Here is a 27,194-nt window from a genome sequence, read left to right as displayed (position 1 = left end):
TTACTTCCATCCATTATCCGACCTGCTTATTTGACTCACGTATTTACTGTAATTATGACTTTACAACTGCATTTGAATTGGCTCCGTACAATTTCTGGATCCTCTTGAAGGAAACAACTACGCCATAAACCACCTGCATTCATTTAGGAAGGGCAGTTAACTACATTTCTTTCAGGAAAATTAACAGCTTCAGTTAAAAATAATTGATGGTTTTGTTTGAATATTTTTTGTTTGTTACATTTGAATGGCTGACAAACTAAGAATAGTGATTGCATTCCGGTCCTACGAGGTCCGGAGTCCTGCAGGTTTTAGACGTTTCCGCCCACTAGCACACCTGATTCATATAATCAGCTCATTAGCATACCTGATAACGATCCTGATCTTTGTATCAAGTGTGTTGGTAGGTGGAAACATCTAAAGCCTGCAGGACTCCGGTCCTCGAGGACCGCAATTGGTGAACCCTGATTAGAATTTGAGTCAAATAAGAGAGTTATAAAAGTAGCCTATGTAAGTTATACTAAAAAAGTTTTTTTTTTTTTATAAGAAATAGTGTTGAGTGAAGTGTGTAGTTCACTCCATCTTTCCTCGAATGAGTTAAGACATGATTAATCCATAACCAATTCCCCACAATCAACAGAGTGCTTAGCAATCAATTAGCCCATTTTAGCACTACCCCATATAACGGAACCAAGAAAAAGAGAGGTCAGATCCCCCCCCCCAGCGTGACTTTGCAGCGGTAGTATTGAGGGATTGCTGCCCAAGTGCACATTAGTTATGACGAACACATCAGTCTCCGCTATAACAATGTTGGAATCGCGGCGATGTCAGACGCTCGCAATGACAAAATGAAGCTCCTAAATTTCCCTAACCGTGTCTGATGAGTAATGAAGCTCTCTGGAAGCGGGACGCTCTCATCCTTTACCAAGACGTCTTTATTGCTTCTTCTCTGGCACAGACCGATAGACGGCACTGTGCATTCATATTGAGACTGAAACATATTAAAGAACTATACATACTAAAAGGCATTTATCACAAAAATGATTCTCTTTCTCAAGGTTCTAAACGTATATTACAAGTGATGAGACTTGAGACATTAAGCCAGGTACAGTAGCTCTCATTAAGGAAGAGTGCATTAGACTGCGACTGGAGAGTGCAAATGAGCATCTATGTATTGATCGACGGAGAAGATAGCGACTCCCGAGTTTGAAGTGGGCAGGGGCACGTCAAGACTTCCATCGAAAACAATTAACATGTTCTAGGCGAAGCTTGATGTAAATGATAGAGCTGGTCACAGAAAAATACAACTCATGAGAAATAAATGATCTCCAAGGCCATCCCTCAAGGTAATATTGCTTATCTGCCCAGGTGCTTCTGTTACAAGTTGAGTGAAGAGCTGGAAACGCACTAATGATGTGCATTTAACAACAGCGGACCTGCAGAAACATGCCAGCATTTCAAATTGAGCTCAGAACAACGGACAAAAAAATTATTCACTCGAAAAAAGAAATCACATTGTGGAACACCCCGATCAATACTCCCATTAAGCCCAAATCAATTGACCATTAACAAGCTGTTTCTAAGCAAATTGCTGGCCAAAGATTGTCACTGAGAAGTTATGCACACGTGAAGTCGATTAGCGCGAGGCGGAAACATTGTCAGAAAATGGTCGACAACACTCGAATGTAAAAAAACTTGTATTTTTTTACAATAATATGTAATATTATATATATATAATATGTATATTGCGTTAGTGGAATATGAATTAAGCAGCAAAATCCAGCCTCAGAGGGCGGCCATTTTGCCACTTGCTGTCAACTGAAGATGACATCATAGTTGCTCAGTGCTCAGGTAACGACCAATCACAGCGCAGTTTCAGAAAAAAGGGGAGCTGTGATTGGTCGTTTCGTGAGCCCTGAGCCACTGTGATGTCATCTTCAGTCGACAGCAAGTGGCAAAATGGCCGCCCCCTAAAATGCAATATTAATCAGAAGGTCATGTTTAGACTAGTGCTGTAACATACAATTTATTATTGTCAAGAAATGTTCAACATTGACTTCCACTTTCATGGGGACGGGTTACTAATAAACCATGGCTTCTACCCGTCAGCCCTTCTTTCGAATGTCAATGTTGCAAATTTAAAAAATAATAATAATAATTATGTGATCAATGTAACCTGTAATAATGTTTCAGAAAGGAAAAAATGAATAAAACTAAATAAAATAAAAACAAATCTAACCATTACACTGGGGGCCCATTTGGGGGTAATTTTTTTTTGCTGAATTAGATTTTTATGCTGATTCAAACTAAAATTGGCACGCTGATTCCAAAATTGCAGTCAGTTTTTTCAAGCCCATCAACTTTTTTCTCCTCAGCTAACCCAACAGATAAGCACATTTCTGAATTATGAAAGAAGAGCTGATTACGATTGGATCTATATCTTAAAAACATGATAGAAAAGTAAAACTGAGATTAGTTGTGGACTCCGCACCCAAAAATTTGTTCAAAACATCTATCAGACTTAACTCAACAAAAATTGTGTTCCCCAGCGTTATTGCAGGCTGATAATATCCCCCACCTAAAGTCATGTGCTGCAATGGAAGTAGGATGTTTGCCGCATGAATTCTCGGCATTAAAAAGGTACTTAAGCAGATAATCCTTTTTTTTTTTCACAATTCATTCATTTTGACAAACTTTACTCCATTTCTAATTTAATCCACTTGTTTCACTCTGTTGCAGCTTGATGCTAAACAGTCACATTGCGGTCTCGTGAGACGCTCTCTTCATGGCCTCCAAATGGGCTCAAGGAGATTAATCCCATACACACGGCATCTCTAATCTCCATATAAAGGAGAACAGAGCGATGGTGTTATTCATGGCTGCCCTGGCTGGGCACTGGTGGTGGTGGCAAAGATAAACAAGTTGGAAGGCGGATTAAAACCTTCCAAATATTTGGGCTGTTTAATTGAAACCTCCCCTGGGAGAGCACGCAGGGTGACGGGAGGGCGGCGAGGCCGTGCAGGGACACTCGAAGGTGAGGCCGTCGCCTCCCGCCTCTCAGTAGCAGATGATGAATCGTGTGACATCGTGGTCCCGTGGGGACACGGGTGGACCGTGCTCGGCCAGACAACCTCGTGCTATGACAGAGATGGACAATGTGAGGTGGGCTTGCTGCGTGATCAATAGTTAATTAAAACATGTCGTTTGCTGACAGGCTAATTGTTGAATCTCTCTTGTAAGGAGGGAAGAAGGTGTGAGTCTACTCTTCTTATTTTTTTAAGAAATAATTTTTTCTGAAGTAAAATGTAAAAAAAAAGATGGAAAAAATGATTTTTGTTGTTTTTAAAGCAGACATGCCAGCACAAGTTTGAGTTAATTAATTTATCCATTTCAGTTGGCGGCCATTTTTCCACTTGCTGTCGGCTGAAAATGGCATCAGAGTGGCTTAGAGCACAGGTAGTCATGTCATGTGACGTTCACAAGCTGACATTTAATATAAATGACATACATTTAAAAATATATACTTTATTTTTTTTAAATGTGCTTTTTATACTAAAGTACAGCAAATGTCAGATACTTTACTTAAGTAATAACCTACAAGGCGATTCAACCACAGTTATGTTTTGTTCAAATACTTCGACTCAAACATCAAGTACTTTATACAAGACTGATTATGGGGGAAGAATAAACTCAAAAATTAGTTTACAACTGTCAAAGTCTGAGTATATTCATAACATTTATTAAGGCTGTAAACAAAGTTTTACGATGTTGCTCATCATTTTAATAGATCAGATAGGGAAATGTTCCCAACTGCCATGAAATCAATTATTGTCAAAGGAAATGTCTCATTAATAACCACTATAAGTCAGTTTTGATTAGTGGTTGCAAAAGTTGAACTTGTTGAAAATAAAAGCCCCTCATGGATGAAAGAGAGAGAATTCAAATAAACACTACACACGACACACATGAACAAAATTCCTGAATATTTGCTTGAACACGCTGCATTGTACATTTCTACAGTAGAATCACAAGACCGACACAAAGTAATCAAAGTAAAAAAAAAACATTGATGATGGGATAATTGCTATTAGTAATTTATCTTGGTTGAGACAGTGTTTGGCAATGGTCAAGAACACAGTACATAAAATGGCTGCTAACATGTCTTGCAATAAGGACTCTTTAGTAGAAGCCCTTTCGAGTGAAATCTTGTATTAAAACATCCACGGCGTTAAAGAAAAAAAGCCATTAAGGGTTTTATGGATGCATCTCATTTAGTAGTGAGCAAAGGGCGTAAAGCTTTGATTCACAGCGTCTGTCATCCACACATATCATCCATTTGCAAAAAGAGACCCCCACCCCCAACCCTGACAGGTCAATTATAGAACACCTACACAGTGATCTAACATTATTATTAAGATTCTGGGATGGTCTGTGAGGAGCACTAACACAGACGATGCTGAAGTTGATAAAGTGTCTGCCTGTCTGTCTGTCTGTCTGTCCATCTATCTATCTATCTATCTAGCAAGCTAGCTAGCTAGCTAGCTATAGCTATCGATTTTATAAGCATCTACTAACAAACTTTTCTGTACATCGAAGTAAGCTTTGAAAAGTATTAGCAAACTCTTACCAAAACTGAATTTTAGTTTAACATTGTGTTTAATTTGGCTAAACAATTTATAATTGCTTGCATGTTTTGCCATTACAGTAATAAAGCGCCAAGCTCACGTTGGTGCATGCAGCACCAAATCTTGTTCAGTCGACACTGAATGGTTGTGAATTTAAGAGAGATGTCTGTGGTGTGAAACATTAAAAGCTAAAAAAAAAAAAAAAAACTGCCCTGCCATGATTTTAATTTAAAAATAATTTCAATGCAACGTGAGGGGGTAATGAAATGGAAAATGTCAGTTTCACTCTTGACCATATGGTGGCACTCTTCCAGCTTTAAACGGCTCCAAGGATGTTTCCCCATTGGGATCAAGCGCTGCCATGCCCACTGAACAAAGGCGAGCTCACGCGGTGATCTCATCCTCCATACCGTCAGGTGATATATCTGTTGTAAGGTTCCAATTTACACCATGCTTCTTTTAGCGTTTTCATTGTGACACCCACTAAACCAAGAGGGGCAAGCGTGACAAAAAAAAACATGAGCGCATGTGGTATTGATTCCTTAAATTACTTATTCGTGTCTGATAAAAACTGCCAACACAAGCAAGTGATGAGGCAACATGTTGCATGTTATATCATTATATGACATCATGACTTTGCATTAGCAACTCGCCATTAGCTAATGTCAACTGTGGAATCAGAATGGTACTTATTGTCAAAGGCTAAAACCCGTCTTGCGCCCGACGAGCAGGGGCCCCCCGCCCCAGCCTCATGCCACGCCCACTGCGTTGACTGTCAGGAGCACCTCCCCTCCTCGGCCCTAATGAGCCATCTCCTGGGGCAGGGCTTTCCTCCCGCCAGGGCTAAAGAGGCCATCATGTTGCTCATCTAAAGACGACACATAGCCATGACTTCCACCTAATTGTGTGCTCGTGTAGGCTCATTTGTTTTCCTCATTAGAAAGAAAAAAAAAACCACCATAATTTGCCCCACCCCTCTAACAGAACGTCTGTGAGCAATTTGGAGGAGCAGAGCGCCTCTGCGACGGAAATGCCCCCAAACAAAGGCAGATTTCCAACAATGCATTTTCTATCGTGCTTGTCCTCATAAGGGCTGCAGCCTGTCCCAGATGACTTGGGCGACAGGTGGGGTACGCCACGTGGACTGGCCAATTGCATGTCAAAAGGCGGACTTGTAAAATACAAGTCACATTCACATTTTAGATGCAAACACACTCATTTTACACAAACACGAACAGGCACACAATGAGGATCTCCCCTGGGATGGTTTGGGCGTGTGGTGAATTTCAAAGTAGTAAACATCAAAAGCAGACTGCAGGTGAAGAGACCTTTAGCTGCCACATTTAATATTGATGCAGGAAAGTTATGCAGATTGTTTATTGATCAGCACAACAAGAAATGGGGTAAGGATGAAAAAAATCCTGCTTGGACAGCTCCACCCCCCTTAAAATGACTTATATTTGTTTTTTTATTCAGAAAATTGAAAAACATAAGGTGGCTTGCTTAATTGGTTCTCTTCATTTTGCATCAAATGGATTCCATGAATGGCACGGTGAGTGTTCAACCCTTAAATCTCACACAATTAGGGCCTCGTCTCAATCAGTTATCCTGACCGTGACATTAGCCAGTTGGAGTTTGCCTTGAGCATATTAATAGTATCCTGTTTACCTGAACTGAATGTGCTTACAGCAGAATCTGTAGCATTTCCATCCTATGCGCGCCCAGATCAGGGAACTATTTCTCTTAACGGTGCCAACTACTGTAAAACTGCTCAATTAATGTACATGGTGATTACATGTAGCTCCCAGGGTCATACAGATCATATAGAATACACCGCCTACTGTCAAATGGAACAAAGATGGAAATTAATCCCAGCGTGTTTAATCATCAGACTGTTTTACAGCCTTTGGATCATTCATAGGGTTCAGACTTAATCATTAATGCTGTGCACAATCTGAATTAAATTTACTTAAAGCACATTAATTTGAATGTTAATGTAATATTCACAATATAATTTGTGTCCGCTGTTAGACCTGGAGCGTCATCTATGAGGTAAAATCCAATTTGGTTGAAAGACTTTGCAATAAAAACAGTGCAAGCAAAACTGTGACATGAAATGTCAAATTGGGGGGTTGTTGGGTCAGCTACTGGCACGGCTACCAGCATTAAGCAGTGTTCTAGGATGTCTTGACCTTCTGCTCATCCAAGCCACCCAGTATGGGTATAGTGCTGGCAATGTGCCTAAGCCATGTGGTTAATCCCTTGATGAAATGTAAGTGCCAGATAGACCTACACGTTTGGCTCGGTGGAGGAGTTTGACAGAGGCGCGTCTTGTATGCCGCATTTTTCCAGAATAAAAATAGAATTAACAAAATAAATGTATAAAGAGAAAGACAACAATACGGTGTGTTTGCCTCAGGTGAGACACTTGTTGCTGCTTTAATATGACAAGAGAAACCCAGAAAAGCTAAAGTAACGTGCCCTCTCCAAACTGTCACCACAGACTTGATTCAAAGTATTGTTGAAATCAGTTGTTCTTGTTGGAGGTACTGAACCCCATCCATTTCCTATACACATTCACCGAACCCTTTCTTATGTATTTTTAATTCAAGATACGTATCGCGTTTGCTGGCGAACACAATGAATAGGGAGAGTAGCCTTTTCACCTTGAATTGAGAGAGTGTTGAATTATTGTATTCCCCATCTCCTTGCAACTTAAAGAAGTGTTCATTTAGTTTTGCTGGATAGCTAGTTGTGCTGGACTACAATTGCTCAACTTGGCATTGCAAATCATGCAGTTCGGATGCTGACTCCCATCACTCAACTCAACTCTATAGAGCACTTTTAAAAGAACCAAGACGGAGCAGCAGATACAACGAAAAAAGTAGAGAATTGAACTTGCTAGCTTTAGCACCCAATTTTGCAGCTCATAGATATCCTAAGATATGTATAAAATAAATTTTAAATCGATGTACTTTTGTATTATCTTTGCACATGCTCAATTTTTATGGTTTCCTAAGAACAAAGGGTGGCTCAACTTGCCCCCATGCCAGTGTGTGTAAAATATTTTTTGTTACGCCCCACCCAGGAAGAAGATAGACCCCCAAGCCCTCAATCCCACCCGTCCACCTGAACTGAACTGAACGCCACGACTATAAACAATATCATTTATCTGTGAAATTGTTGTAAGTTCACCTCTGCAGAGAAGCTAATCGTCCATGTGCACTCTCGCCACTGCCACCTACTGTAATGGATGTGCAATTACTCTTTATTCTAGTATGGGTGGGGGGTATTTTGGGTGACACGCGCCCCCCCATCCTATGGCATCACACACACACTTGAGATGAAGGAAGACATCAACGCATCCAAAGAGTTTACTGTGGAAGCTGCCATATAAGTAAGTACTTTAAAATGAACTGCAATCATTTGTAATCGTACTGTGACATCAATATTGTAATAAAAACAAATGGTTTTATAACTGGGGTTGCCTGATGAAACTTTAATTTCGGTCTGCGATAGAATTGTTAGGAAAAAAATTGGCCCGGGCCAAAACAAAGTTGCCGACCCCAATTATACTTCAGAAATCCAGTTCTTAGGACAAGTTCCCCCCCAAAATATTGCTGTAATACATACAGCCGAAAAAAATGAATATTCGCAGCAAAAACGAGTTTGTGGCATATCCAATAAATGCCACCCCACCAGAGTATAAAAGGTCATTGCATTGAAGACAATTTGTCCAACAGAGTACTGATATCTTCGGTAAAGATTGCAAAATACAGCAAGAGTCAATTAGTGGCTGCTTTTTTACAGACGCTGTGTCTGTCCGTACCTACAAGGGATGTGAAAGGGATGGAGTGTGACTGAGCACGTGGTGGGGGGAGATTAGTACGACGGTGTAATTGGCATGCAGGTGGAGTGCACGCTTCAATGAATGCAGCAATATTCTTGCAGCAACCCTACAGACAAGCAGGTGGCATTTCATCCTTCCTGCTCCTCGAATCGAGAAGCGCGCCGTGCGCACGTCTAACACTACATGCATGTGTTCAAGCTAAATCAGGCTAAATAGGAAGTAAGATGCGCACACGGCAGTTTACAAGTTAATATTCACGGGAACCTGACTTCCTGCTGCTTTAGCATTGTGGCTTCAGGTGATTTTTTTTTTCTTTTTAAGGGTTAGCTACCAAGTCACCTCCTCACACCTCCAGCACCTCACAGCAGCCTAATGGAGAAAATAACATCAGAGAAAAGACACTCAAGCCTTGAGGGATTGAGAGAAGTATTTTTGTAAAATATACAAGCACAGCATATTTTCACCATCATCTTTGCTTTGAGAGCATGAACATCGTGTGACCACATTTTAAATGCACACCTCCACTGCCAGACATAATCTAACACCTTTGATCCTGTTTATTGTTGCCACGACAGCCCCCACCCCCACCCCCACCTCTCCGCATTGGTTTTCAGATCACAGAGTGACACCTGACCCAGCGTGTGCCACAAGTTAACACAAAAAAACGTGATGTCAAATGGACAATTTTGGAGAGAAACACATAGAAGAAAGATGGTGCGATTTGATATTGCCAAGCCTGGGCCGAATGACAAATTGTTAAAACACTTTTACATCCCATTTACTGCGAGTGAAAGAAGAACGTGGGTGACATTATGACCGTTCATTGCTTTTGAGCCTCCCTTGTCTGTGTATAGCTAAAACCAGATGTTTGAGATTCATGTTGCTATATCATTACATAATAGGCTATGTGTTCACACTTTTTGAATTCCCTGTGTGACTGCTGTAAACAAATTAATACAGTTACATGTAAGTGGTAAATGGTCAGTTCTTTTGATAGTATTAAGGCCAGCAAAGACGACCGTGAAGGCCATGAATGCATGCCGCTGAGTGTTTTTTCTTGTGCTCTACTCCGCTCCCACCCAGTCTCGTTTGTGCGCAACTGCCACGCACACAAAAAATACTTTCAGACATAAAGATATTTGTACGTGGGTGTTTGTATATCATGCCTTTAAAATGCTAAGGAATAGAGCAAATAAAGTCCCATCACCTGTCAACAAAGCTGACAATGATGCAGCTTTATAACAGAGAAACTGCAGAGCAAAGGTATCAAATTTCAAACACTATAGCAGCGTTTTAAGGCCATTCACCTCAAATGTAAGACATTTTTAGGACCTACAACATTATAAATAGCTAGCTAAACCAACATAGTGTTGTTGTTAGCTTTTAGTTAAGTTAACATAGTCAGTTACATTTATAGCATGTCAGGGTGTCACTAAAAATAAAATTATTTTTTGCCAATTAAACTGCCTTTGAAAGCCATGAGTGCATTCACTCGGCCGTCGCAAGCCTACCAGGAGTGTATGACCGCCAGAAAAGCAGCTAGCTCACCAAGCTAGCTAGCTTTTTTGTTTCAGTTGCCTTCTCTGGAGACTGATGAAAGTATTTTAATTAGGTTATTGGTTACTCTTTGTTTGTTCCAAAAGAAAATGAGGTACTCATCTGTCAGCATCAGGTGGAGGGTGCACATCAAAATCACTTGCACTAAAAGCCAAGGTCATCACAAGCCTGATGTCGTCCATATTCCATCTTCCACAAGGTCATGATCCTGTCAATGTCAATGACAGTGGTCAAAAGTCAAAATTTTGCTCACAGGGCAGCGTGTGCTTTGGATATTGTGCCATCTGTATATTGGCCATAAGGGTCATGAACAAGACTGTTTTCACCCAAGCAGCATCTCACTATGAACTGCTTTGTACATAAATTCCAGTCTTAAACATAAAACTGTCCAATAAAGCGCATGAAAATGCAAAATAATCACTCTCCCTTTGCCCCCTTTTGATTCAACTATCCATTTTCTGAACCGCTTATTCCGTATAGTGCGAAACATGTCATGTGAGGTGCAGAGTTTGGACCCAAAGGCAGACAAGACACTGAAGTTGGGAAACAGTCTTTGTATATATAAAAACAAAAAAAACAAAGTAACAACAGTGAGCAGCGCTGGATTCATGGAAGCAACCTCAAACACATGGATGAACCGCTTGCATGAGAGAATAGGGATAGGAAACCTCAATGTCTATATGATAAAGCCTATGATAAAAGAAAAGTGACTAGTATAGGCACATAAGAACTGCATAAGAATTGACCACATTATCATCATAAAGGACATAGTAACTGTATAAGCAACTGACAACATCAACATAATAACTGAATGACCCAACCCAAAAACACAATCATAACAAAACATTTTATTTTTCTTGGGCATGATAAACTGAAGATTTTTAAGAAGTTGCTTCAGCAATACGGTGGCAGCTCCACACATCTGTGTTTCCATACAGCTTGGTCCAGATGAAAGAGTAATGGAGCCTGGCGTATGGGAAAGATGCTAGCCGCGCAAAAATAATAAGTGGGATTCACCGCACATCATTTCACACACACATCACACACACACACACACAGTTGCTCGGAGCAGCGGGAAAATGTTAAAAATGTTGTATGTGCACTTGCAAAGCCATGCATTTACACAGGCTCAACCTTCGCTCAATAGGGAGGGAGATAGTGCTGCGACCCATCCATGAAATGAACCATTTCAGAGACGTGTTTGCTTAAAGGAACCAATAGAGCTGCACACACCTTGGGTTACAATTTCAGTTAACCTCAATGTGAACATATGCAACATGGCAAAAAGGACATCACTGTTCCGAAGACACAGCAAACTGTGCATGCTGAATTTTTAGTATCTACACACAAACCCACAATTACTCATTTCTTTATTTCTCCACACCTCAGCAGCCAGTCACTCAGTGGAGCCCAGCATCAGCAGGCTTGAAGTTACAAAAAATAAATAAATGTTATATTGCTGTCCAGTAGTTTAGCTTTAGTGATCTAATAAATTGCCGGACGTGTGTATATACTACACATGTGTCCTCTCATTCAGATATGATGGTGAAGATCAAACGCTGCTTGTCAACAAAAAGTCTACTCACCAATTACTCCAAACACTTCACCATACAAACACAAGAGCTGACAGTAATCAGCCATCCAGCCGACCGTGCCCCATCACCAACACGTGTTGGTATTGCAGCACCCCATTAGATATTCGACTGAGCCAAGACACGTGAAGAGGTCAGTTTTACTATGCAAAGGCTGTAAAGCTCATTTTATGGTGACTTTCATGAGCTCCTTGTCTCTCTGACACTCTTTATCCACTTAGTAGCAGACAGAGAACAGCTCCAGCACGACCTCTGATCTCACTTGCTCTCGCATGGAAGTCCAGATGGAGTCCAGGAAGTTCAGGAAGCTCAGTATGGGCTTTGAAGTCTACTGTGATTAACACATAACAAGACATTTATCCTCTCCTTTGAAAAAAAATAACACTTTAGAACAACTGGGTACAATAACTGAACTTTGACACCCATTGAGAAGGTTTCACTTGGCAGCAATCTGGGAAAGGGCTACTCATTAAAACTGGCTGCTGTCCTGTGAATTTATAGACCTTGCAAAAAAGATGTTATTGCTCACAAATGTGACTAATGAGCACGAGGTGAGAAGTGAAACTTGCTATTACATCAAAGTAGAAGAGAGGTGCAAGTTGAGCAGGTCAAGTCCAGGGTGAAAAGAAAGAACAGTGATTGAAACTGCCAAGGGAAATTTGAGCTATGGGTTTGTGATTAAACGCTGAAAGGACAGACCTGGGCCCTCTATCATTTAACACCTTGTCTACCATGGCCCCCAAATGTCTGACTGCTTCATCAGAGCTCTTTGTCTGCTAAGAGAAGCCCGTTTTGTCTTGGACTCTTCTCCAGAGACTGCAGGAGCTTTCTCAGTTGATCATTTGTGGAAGCCTTTCAGACTTTCTCAATGGGAAAAAAGAAAAGAAAAAAAAGACTCAATTTGCAAATCTATTGTTGTATTTGGTGTCCATATAGCCCTATATATATATTAGTGCTGTCAAAGTTAAAGCGTTAACTCATAAACAACGAGATGATCCTTTAGCTTGACAGCGGATTGTTATGTTAGAGGTAGCACAGGTTGCGTTTGAGCTATAAACATAACTGCATGCATTAAAGCAAAGCATTTTTAAAAAAAATTGCGTATGACATTCAGAATATTTGTTCATATCAAACTACTGCGGTCATTTTTTTTTCATTTTAAATTATGCTAGTAATTAACTAATAAGAAAATGTGGAGGATGAGAATGTGCAGTGGATCAATTTTTTTTTAGGTCTCCCTAATTTGTTGGAATTTAGATGTTTCTGGGGTTGGTGAAAAACTCTGGTTGGTAACCCGGTGGGTAGTAGGTAATGTCTGGTCGGTGCTGGATTTCACTTTCCTTTCTTTTCTTTGATCCTTCCTCGGGTCTCCTGACAACCTTACGACTCTAGCTGGATTCGGAAGTATTCGGTTTAGGTGAACGGTATGGGATTTTTAATCGGTTTTACGCACACATACACACGCACATGCACATACTCACCCACATACAAAATAAAAAAATATATTAAAAAAATAATTTAAAAAAGAGAGCAATGATGATGACATGTCAAATCGGTAAAATTACCAAATGAACAATACTGAGCTCTCCATGAAAAACGAAAAAGAAACAAAAAAATTTTTTGAAGACGTCTCATTACTGTAACATTAAAGGTAGAAAGAATTAACGCATAACAGGCGCGTTTCAAATTTGGCGGGAAAAAAATATGTTGATAAAAAGCCTTTTTAATAAAAATTCTAAGATGTGATTAACCTGATCAAAAAAATTTATCGTTTGACCACTCACATACATGGATGGATGGATGGATGGATGGTTGGATGGATGGATGGATGAATAGATAGATAGATAGATAGATAGATAGATAGATAGATAGATAGATAGATAGATAGATAGATAGATAGATAGATAGATAGATAGATAGATAGATAGATAGATAGATAGATAGATAGATAGATAGATAGATAGATAGATAGATAGATAGATAGATAGATAGATAGATGAAATGCCAGTCAACGTACACACCGCCAATAAAACTAGACCATACATGACACGTTTAGGACATTCCCATATTCTCATTAAAGGAAATGTAGAATTCATGTGTTGCTATTAGCATTCTAGGCAGAACATTGGGCACACTCACACACACACACACAAAAAAAAGACAGATCCTGTTAACATGTTCCTGAATGAGACAGATTAAAAGGCCACTTTGAAATGAGTCAGGAAGCACATTAAATCTCAATCACTTCTCCTTTTCATGCTTTTGATAAAATGACTTGCAACTTGATAAGAGGTTATTGGGGTGGTCACATCAAAAAGACAATAACTATTGTATTGCCTCGTTCATTTTTTGAAAAGGATTCTTGAGTGATGACTTTCAGTGCCATGGAGAAGTTCTTCCACGCGCTCATGGTAATGAGATACTATGAACATCCAAAAATACAGGCATACTTCATGCTTTTTGTGTCACTGGTGCACATGTTGATTGTTTTTATCACCCGTGTACATAAGGCTCCCTTTTCTGTTCTCCACCCAGGAGGCCTGGCCCTCCCAGTGACCCCAGTGTCCCCAGTCAGACTAAACAATGATGTTGGGTCACCTTTTCATGGCCCAAGACAGATGGCTGCCTCGCCACCATGGCCAAGGTCACCCCACCTCCCTCGAAGCGCTCCGTGCACCTGCACCCCAATGCCCCACCATAATCTTTATTCCTATACAGCACCTAGCACATGTGACAGCGTAAAACCTCCCCCCCAAACACAAGCAAGAGGAGAAAATTGGCATTCTACTGGTGTATCAAGGCACTCCAATGCATCCAATCTGGATACAAAAATACACCACAACCACCTCGGGTCAATAAAAATCCATTAGCTGTATTCAAGGGCTTGCTGTATTTCAACAGTCTTCACTAAAGAGGCCTTTATAAAAGACCATTTTAGACACACAAACACAAAATGGGAAAACAAGCTTTTCCGACTAACACAGCACGAGTTGACTTGTGATCACTTGCAACAGAGCATTCAAAAATAACCTTGGACAATTAACCACATGCTGCATCACCATGCCCAAAGGCAGACATAATATGAACTGCTCAGATGTAGTAGCCTATTCTGGTACGTTTGTGTGAAACCGTAAAAAGGAATATTTTCATTCAGTTACTCTCTCACATTCATTTAAGATGTTTGTTCTTATTTTCTCTTGTCAAATTGAATCTAATTTAGTTTACATTGGTGAAACTTGGTCGTAAAATAAAATTCCAGAAGCACAAGATGACTGGAGCTGGGCTTGAAACCCGCAACCAGCTGTGAGGCAGTTCTGCTCACCAGTTAGGCACATTGTGTTTGTTGTTGGTACTCGAATTATGATGAAAAGTGTATCGGTGCTCCGCTTCTATTTAGCATTTTAGATAAACAAGAAAATCAACAACAAGAGTTGACTCATATCAACGCAGAAGCTTGCATTTTTTTTCAAAAGGTTAAAATTCAAGCGTGACCATTTTAAAACAATAAATATCAACCTCCATACCAAACATCCTGTCTGTATGAGTAACATAACAAAAACATGCATTTTAACTCAACCTCACCATATGTCATCAGGCATTAAAATCATTATGTCAATAATGTGAAATCTTTTGCTTTTGCGTTAGCATTGCTAGCTTAAATTACAGCACAGATGATTGGTTACAGTTAACAGCCCGCTAGCCCAATATGATCACTAGCTAGCTATCTAGCTATTGTGTAGCGAGTCTTGGAAGGCTAACTTTTCCGAACTACAGTACAATTCCATTGAACAAATTGTAGACTTTCAGAAGCAACTCAAAAAGTGGTCATTTAAAACACTGGCAAAGGAAAGCTATCGTATATTGCTGTCCCGTTGAGCAAAATAAGCGTGAGAATGCATTTATTGGGCCCTAATTACTTACAGATATTGAGATTTCAAGACTGTGAAGGTGGGTCCCTGCCATGTGTCACATGTGGTGCGGCGCTAGGACCCAAATGCAGACAAGACACGGTAGTTGGGAAACAGAGTCTTTATGTACAAAAATACAAGGTAAAAATAGAGAGCAGGGTTTGCTGCAGAAGAAAGAAGACACTTGACAGAGAAACCTCGACTAATGAATCTTTCGGTGACTGGATGCAGAGAACCTCCGCTAAGAAACCTCAAAGGTACTGATAAAGTGTCATTCATCAACTCTCGCTAGGGCAATGCACATTGCTATATGACAGAATAAAGGCCTATATGATAAAATACGAATGACTCATCATAATAGACATAGCTACTACAAAAGAGTGATTGGACAATATAAAAGTGACTAATAAAGGCAACTGACCACGTTATCATCATAAGGAACATAGTAACTGCATAAAATGCCCCCCCCCCCCCCTCCCCCGGCCTTCATAAGCATAATAACCGCATGAGCATACTACACCAACATCATAACATAATGACACAGTCAAAACACAGTCAAAACTGAGTACATTAGTCATTGGACAGATCAAACTCAATCTCATTGGAGTGACATGAATAAAATTAATTCACTTAATTTTCTTCAAATCATGTTTAACACACGAAAACAACTCATTTAATGGAAACAGAAATCCATCCATTCATTTTCTGAACCGCTTATCCTATAAATCATGATTAATTAATATACGTTAATAGTAAGATCGATACAGACCAATACCAGTACAAGTACTCAACCCTTGAGTAGTCACCGATACCAAGTAACAATACCACTAGTACTTTTGATACATAAAATGTCCCAAAATACAATGACAGATCATTTTAAAGAAAGACTTATATACGGTACACCATTATAATATCCCTCTGCTGTATGATGCTCCAAACAAAGTTTTGTTGTTTCTTTGTGACAATGACAATTAATATTCTGAATCTAGTTAAATGCACTCACTACAAGGTGGGCCAAAGGAAAAAACAGACAGCAACATATAATGGCAAATACAAAACAGCCTCATCATGTGTTAAATTATTCCTCCCCGGCTTTATCCCAAATCAATTGGCACTTGTGTCATTGAAGCAATGCTTCACAGCCAACCCCCAGTCAGGGGGCGAGCTATTGACGAGAGGCTGTGATCCATGACACAAGCTACCTGTCACCGTCACATGCGTCCCTCCCTCAGCTATTCAATAGAGAAGAGCATTAGATCAATGTTGGGAGACATAGTCCTCCCTCTGCAAAACGAATTATCTGAGCATTTTATACCGGCCAGGCACAACCACGCTTTGTTTATGCAGGTTGCAATTAGTAAGATGGTCAATAAAAACCGGGGGGTTGGTCCCCATAAAGGAGGAACAATGGCAGAATGTGAGCAATGGAAGTTTTGATTGCACAGCATTTTTGGTGAAATATTCGCGAGTGAATGTTCCCAAGTTTAACGCAGGAAGAGCAACGTGCAAAAGTACGCAGATCTGCTGCATGAATTGCTGCCAAATCTGCTGCTGCTGGATCTTAATATCACTTCCACATGCACAATTAAGTCACAGTGAATATTTATGGCAGGTTTAAAGACATCTTTCTCAGTCCCCCAGGTGCCACAAAGTGGCTGTAATCAGGATTCAGAGGTGTGTCTCCCTCTGTCGATAACGCGCTTATCTATGGAGTCGTAAAATCCGCCGCTCCATTCGGCTTCTTATAGTGTGCTCGAGCAGCAAAAAACTCACACTCGCAGGCAGCCGATGACATTTCCGAGATGGTATCTCCCGATTGTGGCAAATCAATGGCGTCGTTAGACCAATTTTAGGGGGCTCAAGCCTACCTAAAATTTTCTCAAGCCCTCCCTAAATGAATTGGTTGTGTATTTTTTTTTTATAAATACAATATACTGTATATTAGGGGTGGGAATCTTTTAATGTCTCATGATTCGATTCCGATTTTTGGGCCTGCGATTCGATTCAGAATCGATTTTCGATTACGAACGATTTTTTATTCCAAATGATTTGATTGACAAGGATTTTTGCTTCAAGGAATTGTAATGATCTACTCCAGTCTGACTCGCTAATGCTAATTAGCGCGCTACTCGCGGCACTTTTATCACTCCAAAGAACGGCTCCACACTGCAAAAACACAACTTTTATTGGAATAACTTGATCGTGACTTTTTCCTTCTACTCTCTAATGTGGCTACAACTTAACAGTGCATTCGACCGCGTGGAACCTCACTGCCCCTCAGTGGCCAAGCCGGATACAACATGAACAGCGTTCCAAATAAAGGCACACACAGACAAAGGCAAGACAGTATAAAATTATTTAAATAAAATCGATTTTGGGACATTTAAAATCATTTCTGAATCGTACTAAATGAGAATCGAGATTCTAATGAGAATTTCTTTTTTGGCACACCCCTACTGTATATATATATATATATATATATATATATATATATATTAAAAAAAAATTACTAAAAAGATCAAAAACCTTAAGTATATAGTATTCAGAAAGTGAAATTAACTAAATATTTGGACACATAAAATCATTATTCACGTAAATATAATCATAAATCTGTTGGTTTTCCCTTTGCTTCCAAGTGTAAGGTCGTCCACGTTTCTTGTGTGTCATTGTCCAATCCATTCCACTTAATCATGTCCAAAACGTCCTCATCAGTAATAATCCAGTCCATGTTTTCCCTGCGTTGTTGGACTGCGACCATGCTTGCAGTTGAACGTGCCTCTGTCAGCAAAGTGTTCCTAACATGCCAACTACAAGCAGCACTGAGGAAAATAACGTGACGGATGGACTGTAATTAATTACTTATATGATCAGAAATCAATTGATTTCCTTCACTTCCTTAGTACTGTAGATAGCGAGAGCCCTGCTCATGTTTTGTTATCCAATTCTAATCCATTCCACTTGAACTTCATGATTACTGAGAATCCATTCCATGTTTTCCTAAGGAAATTTCTGAAGAAGAAAGTCTGCTGGTAGTAACAATTAGTTCACAGCAGAAAGTCCAATGCTATATTGTCTAAAAAAATACTCTACAATTAACTCATTCACTTCCATTGACGCCTAATTTTTAATAATCTTTTGTTTTTAATCATGAGTTAACGAGTGAAGTCACGTAATTAGTTACAATTAATTTTAATCACCTGACACTCCTAATTTTTAATAACCTTTTCTTCTTCTTTTATTTTTTAAAAGAAAAGATTTTTAAAAAGATTATTCAAAATTAGGGGCTTCAGGCGATTAGAATTTGTAATTGTAATTAATCGCATGATTTCACTAGTTAACTCACAATTAATCACACATTTTATATCTGTTCTAAATGTACAATAAAAAATTCTAGGTTTTCATACTCTTGTTAACAAAAGTGGGGAAAAAAATTTAACTAATAGAAATAGTTCAAATTATTTTTTTTTACATTTATAGCCGTCAATGGCAGTGAATGAATTAAAAAGAAATTGAAAAGATAAAAAATTTGGAGCATCAGGTGATTAAAATTTTAATCGTAATTAATCGCATGACTTTAATAGTTAACTCACGATTAATCACAAATTTTATATATGTTCTAAATGTACAATGAAAAAATTCTAGGTTTTCATACTCTTGTTAACAAAAGTGGGGAAAAATGTTAAACTAATAGAAATAGTTCAAATGAATTTTTGAGAGTCTATAGCCGTCAATGGCAGTGAATGAGTTAATGTGAAGTTTAATAAAATCTTTTCATAATTCTTCTGATGAAACATCGACTTAAAACTAGTTGAATGGCCCGAGGGCGTCTATATCATTTGTACTGGCACTAAGCCAATTTGAGGAGGATGGTTGGAACACTGCCACACAAAAAAAACTACAAATGTGCTGACTGCTTCACGGCATACGTCAAAAGCTCCCCCGAATGAAAGGACAGTCAACGATCAACATTGGGCCGGATTTCTTTCGCTGGAGTGAGCTAAAAAAAAAACAACGAAATGCGCTTGTCCTCATGGGAAATGTGGTCTTCTTTCAGGCATAACATCACCGCTTTTTGTCCATATGATGTCGCCATAATCAACGTAAACTGAAAGCTCGTTAGTGTTGCTTTAAGCATCTGAATCAAGGCAGAGTGATTAAAAACAGACGTTATTCTTTGATGTTTCCGCCCAACACTTTGATTTTCGTTACCTTGTTAATGATACTGGTCTATGTATAGTTTTTTTTTTTTTTAATGATAGACTCACTTTTTGCATACAGTTTTTTGTACACTGTAGACAATGTGTACATATATTTTTGGTTCAATTCATAAAAATGCTTCGGGTGTTTGTGAAACCATATTAAAATACTGACTGAAAAACCACTTCAAGTGTAATGATGACTTTAACTTTTACGCCGTATTGTATTCCTCTTATATCTGTCTATCCATGAAACCTTGTGACGCCCCTGCGGCAAATAAACAGATGAAGAAAAAATATCATGTACGTGCTGTTTACCAAATCTAAAGTGATGCAAAGTCATGTCCATCAGATAACGGAAGGACACAGTCAGGGTGCCTTTTCACACCATCACGCCGTGTCCCCCCCCCTGGTAGATTTCCATGTTAACAGTGGAGCGGCGAGCTATTAAATTGTCCTCCAGAGGGCTGCCGATCCAGGGTCACCAGCTTGTAGGAGCCTAAAGAGCCGCTCATTGTCGTCCTTTGTGTGCGGGCTTATCTTTAATTAAATTAAAACCTTGATTTCCCTCAGCTGAGAGTTGATTTCCTTCTGGTACAATTACAGCGCCGCGTTGGTCACTGGCAGATGATCCATCCGGACGCATTGATCCCTGACCGTCATAGCCAAGCACATCTATTACCTTTAGCATGAGACGTTCAACACAAATGACGAACAAACAAGCTCTGCGTATGGATGCTAATCACATATATCAATTGTCCGATATTCTTGAGGGCTTAGGCTATATATTGTACGTTAATTAGTAAATAATGAACCTAAATTGAAATCTAGAAACACTACAAATGGTGATGTAAAAATCACATACTTGATATGTTGAGATATTTCGTCTTATTGGCTGCCATGTGTAAATTTGCAATGTTAACAACTGAAGCCACTATCCTCTCATATTGACCATGGGCTGTTAAATCAAATCAATATCATATCAAGGAAGATTTGATGAACTCATTGTACAAAATACATCATCGTTGTAATGAAACTCATAAATGCTAAGAGTTACTTCCACTTTCACTACGCATCATTTTTTTATGTTTGCCGCACTTAAAGCCAGCAATCTCAATTTCTCCCTTTCTTACTTTGCTCAGACCATTATACGAGAAGATCAGAGACGGAATCAGCGTGAGGAAAACAATGTGACAATACAGTCACAGCATCACTGCATATACTCGAGCTGTGTCGCAATGCAGGGGAGGAGGCTGCACTTGAAGGCTGAAGACGTCGTCAATATGACACATGAAAGTTGTCCTAAATCCATGACATCAAATGTATTTTTCGCAGGATATATCACAATTACCCTTCACAGCTGTCCATATCTCAAAATTGTTTAGGTCCAACTGCTCAGATCTGACACACATCTTAACATTGAACCAGCAATGTAAATATTGACTTTTAGCTCACAAGCAGATAATATGTTAGCATTCGTACAATTTGATGTTCTTCATATGTTGTAGGTGCAATAATCTTTATAGAGATGCAACGATTAAGCCACAACTAATCGATTATCAAATTAACTGATAATAATATTTTTGATAATCGATGAATTATTTACATATCTCTTTTTTTTTATTTGTCCAAATGCTGTGAATTTCAGTTCTTCAACAGCAAATATTCTCTGATTTCTGTAGTTCTCCATGAAAGCGGACTAATTATCTTTATTTTGAACCCAAATAAAACAATTGCTTTTACTTTGGAAAACAATCATCAACATTTGTATCTGATTTCCTCACATTGCAGACCAAACCAGTAACTGAATCATTAATAATTTTTGTTTGTCCACGGTCAATTTGAAACAATGTCCTGTTTTTTTGAGAAAGGGATAGAAATTTAAACTTGTTTTTACCGATTCATCAATTAATTAAAAATTTAAAATTGACAGACTAATGAATTATTAAAATAATTTGTTGCTGCCCTACATTTTTTTGTGGGTGACCAGACCAAAACGTTGCAATCCATAAATTTTCCATACAGTTTACTGTATATTATTCATCAGGGGTGTGAATTGCCTAGTGCCTGGCGATTCGAGTCGTATCATGATTCATAGGTCACGATTCGATTCGATACCGATTAATCCCGATACGAATCTAAAAATTGATTATTGCGATTTTTTCCCCACTCAAATTTAGAAAATACTAATCAGTAAACTTGTACATGTACACTGTAAGATTTTTATGAAAATGTATTTATTTATCTGAAAATTCAGGCTTATTACTGCTGTATTTAAAAAACAGGTTGCAGTCTGTTTCATGTTTGAACAGCACTGAAAAAAAATATTAAGGCTCAATGTTCCATTAATATAACATTCTTCCATGCTTAATGTGTGAATCCTAACCCTAAGTAAGACGTTTTGTTGAGTATTCCCATAAAAAAGGGATGTTTAAAAATGGAATCGATTCGAGAATGGCGCGCTGTAATGTCGCGATATATCGCCGAATCGATTTTTTCTAACACTCTATTGTTCATGGTAGCAGGGACATGGAGGCTATTCCACTTGATTTTCATTCAAAAGATGGACGACACACCGGGCTGATTGCCAATCAATCACGGGGCACATATTAAGTAGACAAATAACCATTCGCATTATAATTAGTGTTGACTGAACCCATGTTGCCATGTGGAAGAATTAACTTGGTAACAGTTTTGCATATTCAATTTATAGACAATTAAGACTGTTTCTAAACCAATCTCAAGTCTATGACGAATGCCTGTTACTTTGTTTTTAACCTTCCCCCTCCCAAAAAAAAAAAAAGACATGGTGAGTGAACAGTATGTGGTTAGCGGACGAACTTGCACTGCTCTACAGGTATGCAGACAATTAGGAGAGCCTCCGCGCTTGCTATTATAGCCTGCAGCTAAACTGCTGGGAGCAGGAGAGTGGTTCTGCCTTTTAATCAGCACAGGACGTAGGACGCTCCCTTGTGTGACTGAAGCCCCGCCTGACAAACTCAAACGAGTCAAGAGAAATAGGTATTCGTCTCACAAAAGAGGCGCTTTCTGTTTTTGTTGTCTTCTCTCATTTCTTAGCCTTTCCCGTGCTGCTGTGGCATTCCGTCTCCGTCGCAGAGAGGGGAGAGAAAAGATGAGAGGAATATACGATTCCATCTTGGGACTTGACGAAGGATTCATTAGAATTGGTTTTAAATTGCAAAAATTGCTTTAAGACATCTGGGAGGATCTGTATCCCTCGATTAATTGTTTATAAGTGAGCCCACTTCATTGTGATATGGGCATCAACTAAGCAAAAGTAGAACAAAAAGCATATTGCACAAGTCACCCGATAATCTCAAATGACTTCTTTTTTTTTTTTTGGGTTGTCTTTGCAACCCTTTGTGATTTGTTCCCTCACACAATCAAAAGTTAATTAAAACAGTCCATTTGTTTTGGAAGCCAAACAAAGGCTTTCCCACAAATTCCAACAGTTTCCCGGCTGACGGAGGCATCCTCCCCTTCTTCCTGCGGGAAGACGTTCTTTGTTCTGCGCGCCGGTGGAATCATTGACGGCATCAAAGAGTAGCGGGGCGCTTCCCCGACCAGCGTGCTAATGAGAGACAACCATCCTGTGCCGGTGTGATTACAGCTGCTTCATTAAGAGGATAAGCTGGTATTGCGCGTGGAATCTCGGGCGCCGCCGCCTTTGGGAGAACTCGCGTTCGCTCAAGATCAGCTCTGTCAGCGATGAGCGGCTGTGTTAATACACCTCTCTGATGACTTTTGATCCAATGCGATGAACGCATCCTATTGTGAATGCTCAAGAAGATACGTCAAAGCGCATTGAGAGAGGGTGACGTAAAAATAACTATCCAACAAAGGCTCGGGTGCAAGTTTTGCTTAGGGTGAGAAGATCAGATCCTGAATGCTACAACGCTGACACTGTTTATCATCGCCTCCAGAGCTGTTCACTCAAAAACAAAAGGGACTTAGTTAGCAGTACATGTCAGACAATGGAAAACTAACTGATGATGAGAAACCAAATGACAGCACTGTGAATTTTATTCCTTCACATTTGGTATTTGTGAGTTAAAATGGAAGTCAACCCAAAAATATGATTTACAATAATATGTTCTATGCAGGCCCACTGGTGTTGTGATTAACATTGTGTTTGTGGAATAGGAATAAAGCAGCAAAAGCCACACATTTTTATCCATCTCAGTGGGCGGCCATTTTGCCTGCACTTGCGGTCGACTTGAAATGACATCACAGTTGCTCAGGATTCAGGTAACGACCAATCACGGTTCACCTGTTGTCTGAGTTTGATCATGTGACATTCACAAGCTGAGCCATGATCGGTCATTACCTTGAAATGTGACGTCATTTTCAGTCGACAGCAAGCGGCGAAATGGCCGCCCCCGTGATGGATTAAAAATGGGTGGATTTTGCTGCTTATTTCATATTCCACAAACGCAAAATTTGTCTCAATGGTCTCTTTAGACTATTTGGGCCGCATACAACATGTTATTGGAGGTTTAGTTAATTTGGGTTGACTCTTTAAGCGGCAAAAGCCACCCGTTTTTATCCATCTCCAGGGGACAGCCATTTTGCCACTTGCTGGCGACTGAAAATGACATCACAGTTGCTCAGGGCTCAAAAAACGACCAATCACAACTCACCTATTTTCTGAGTTTGATCATGTGACATTCACAAGCTGAGCCATAATTGGAACTGTGATGTCATTTTCCATTGACAGCAAATAGCAAAATGTCCGCCCGCTGAGATGAATTTTGCTGCTTAATTCATATTCCACAAACACAATAATAATCAAAAAGCTGTGTTTAAACTATCAGGCACGTATAGAACATATTGTAAAGAAACATTTTCTTTGGATTGACTTTCAATTTTGCCGCTTCTGCATTTACAGTTTTTCCACAGTGTATAGACAAGGTTATTGTTATGGATTATTCTGTAAAAGAGGGAATTCTAATTTATTGTGGTTTATGGTTAAATTAATTGGTTGACCTTTATGGGCACATACAAGCAGTGAGGAAAAAGAAAAATACATGAATGTGATAATATAGCCGTTTGAAATGTCTTCAAATCGAATCATTCATGATTATCAGATCAAGCCTGCTGACCTGGAATAACTGCAGTGCACGGAAGAAATTAAATGTAGCATTTGGATGTGGAAAACACAACAAAGCTCCCCCCCCCCCCCCCCGGAGTGGGGGTGAAAGATTCACACCTCCCACTGAGCTCAAATTATTTGAGTTGCATTAGTTCTCCCATAGAAATTAGCAATGTTTTATGGTAATTCCGTTTGTAAAAATCCTGTTGCTGAGAGAGATAATTACCTCAATTATTCATTATTCTCATACCCAAGATGCATAGGGCACAACAGCCCATTTGCTGGGGGCTGTTCTTCCCCACAAGTGGAAATAATTGAAATGTGGCAGATGTTTAATTATTGTTATTTCAAAACACAGACAACCATAATAAAGAGTGTATCTTTCCAACATTACCTTGTATGATAATCACACATTCATTCCCGCTGTGCGGATCATTATTTTGGTTGGAATGAACGGAGCAGTTGTGAAACGATTATAAAGATGGTGATTAACAAGCAAAGAGGCGAATAACCAACGCCTCCAATCGCCAAGAAAAACTGAGGGTGAATATTTCTTATGAAGACAACGTTAACGAAATGTATTACACGTCACAGAACAGTAGACCACACACAATATTATATCTCACACATGATGATGTACGATATGTGCAAAGGCGAGGTTACATGATGGATTGGTAACCGGGGCGCAGGAAGACTTTTTTTCTCCAAAAGGGCACCAAAGGAAACGTGCCGGCCTGATATGATCTGGAATTCTCTTAATAACAAGAATAAGCACAAGGGCACAAGGCTCAAAGGACACAATCTATTATTCATTTGGAGATCTCATGAATAAACAATGAGATTATCCCACCCTATAGGTTTGAAAACGGAAGCGAGAAAACTACTATTATCACTAATTTTGCACTGTAAAAACAACAGTATGTTCACAAAAGGTCATATTAATATTTAATTTCAGTAAAGATGTCCTGTCATCTCAAATAATTCTGCACGGAAAACCCACATTGACCAAAATGTTGACTCAATGAAAAATGGGCCCACATCATCACATTTTTTAAATCATCATTTTAATAAGCTAATCATAAAAACATAACTGCATGCAGAGAAGGGATCGTGTCTGTGATCAACACGTTTTACTGTTATCTGTAACTTTTATAAAACAACTGTGCTATCTGCTGCCATAAACTGTTTATAAGTCGCATTCGCAAAGAAATTAAGCATAGGCCTTCATACAATAAATCCGCATCATCCATTGTAGGGTATTGCGTGACCTCTGACCGTAAATGGTAATAATTTGTTCGTGAGCGTAGGAAGTGTAACCCTGTCTTCTTACTGCTTCACATAATATCCCTTGTAACATCTCTCATTAACGATGCTGCTGAAAAAATGCACACAAAGACAATAAAGAAGACATGTTCGACAGTTATGGGCTCTTATTTTGAAATGACAGGAAGTAGATCAATCAGAAGGAGACAAAAGGAAGAGGAAGTAGCAATTAAGCCAGGTTAGTCGGTTAGCTTTTTATGTTAGTAAAACTTCACTTCCTGAGTGTTTAAATAAGGGGCTGAACTGCGGCGGAGAGGCTTCGAATTTTAGCTCACTGATAGCGTAGCGGCATGCGTTGAAACAGCTATAAGGTATAGCATATTTGAGTAAACTTTCATTGAAGTATCTCGAGGCCGAGTTTTGCAAATTTTTTGGTCGGGTATTCAACTTTAGATGTTCTGCTGTACTTTATTACCTAGTTACATTTGAGAATGGATGGTTATCTAGAAGAGTGAAGTACAGACACTCACACATTACATTAAATGCATTGAAGTCAGCTTTATGTATCATACACTTCATCACGAGGTCACCAATGCAACATTGTCATCTTCATAGTAATTGGCACTAAAAGACCTCATATAGGTGTCCATCTGGCTTTGCGCTTGCGGGGTCAGATGCCCCCGTCCGTCCTGGTATCGAGCTCTCAGCCTCCCCAGGCTGAAGCTGGTCGTTTAATTAAAACATACCAGGACTGTTGCACGTCTGCCACTTTCATTAGAAGAGCAGGTTGGGCCCAGCATCAAGTGATGAGCCTGCCGGGACAGAGAGTAGGCCCAACAGTACTTTTGTACAAGGTGGAGGGACACATGGAGAGAGACCGCCATTGATTATTTGATGCCCCCCACCCCCCAAAAAAACAATACAAATTAGCACTTAGCATGCACCGATCTCCACAATATCCTTCTGTTTTGATATAAATCAAGAAATACAACCATCAATATATCATCACTACAACATTTCATGAAGAAATTGCTGGCTTCAAGTTCTTCACATTGTGATTGATTACAGCGGAACCACTGAACACACAGTCAGG

The sequence above is a fragment of the Leptonotus elevatus genome, chromosome 14, assembly GCF_054856555.1.
Source record: "Leptonotus elevatus isolate MCC_2025b chromosome 14, RoL_Lele_1.0, whole genome shotgun sequence".
NCBI lineage: Eukaryota > Metazoa > Chordata > Actinopteri > Syngnathiformes > Syngnathidae > Leptonotus > Leptonotus elevatus.
This window is presented reverse-complemented; position numbering follows the sequence as displayed.